Below are 517 nucleotides of genomic sequence, written 5' to 3' on the forward strand. Positions count from 1 at the left end.
AGCCCCCAGTAACACAGTTAGGGTTTAGGGTTTAGGGTTTAGGGTTTAGGGTTTAGGGTTTAGTGATGCTTGTCTTCTTGCTTTTCCATAATTTTTTCCGTTTCTTTTGATCCCTTTATTTCATCTTTTAGGGTTTAGGGTTTAGGGTTTAGGGTTTAGGGTTTAGGGTTTAGGGTTTAGGGTTTAGCCGTTGCCTTCGGGCTCTCGGCGCCATTCGGGGGGCTCCTCTCTTCATTGTAAGCGCAGCAGCAGCAGCAGCAGCAGCAGCAGCAGCTGAAGCAGCAGCAGCAGCAGCAGCAGCAGCAGCAGGGTGTACAGGCTGCTAGGCTAGGGCGCGCAGCTGCTGCCGGTGGCTGCAGCGGCAACTGCCGCACCAGCAGCAGCAGCAGCAGCAGCAGCAGTATAGCTGCAGCAGCAGCAGCAGCAGTAGCAGCAACAGCTGCAGCAGCAGCAGCAGCAGCAGCAGCAGTATAGCTGCAGCAGCAGCAGCCACAGCTGTATCAGCAACAGCTGCAGC

Source organism: Eimeria mitis, genomic scaffold, assembly GCF_000499745.2.
Source record: "Eimeria mitis Houghton genomic scaffold, Emh_scaff3945, whole genome shotgun sequence".
Classification (NCBI taxonomy): Eukaryota; Apicomplexa; class Conoidasida; order Eucoccidiorida; family Eimeriidae; genus Eimeria; species Eimeria mitis.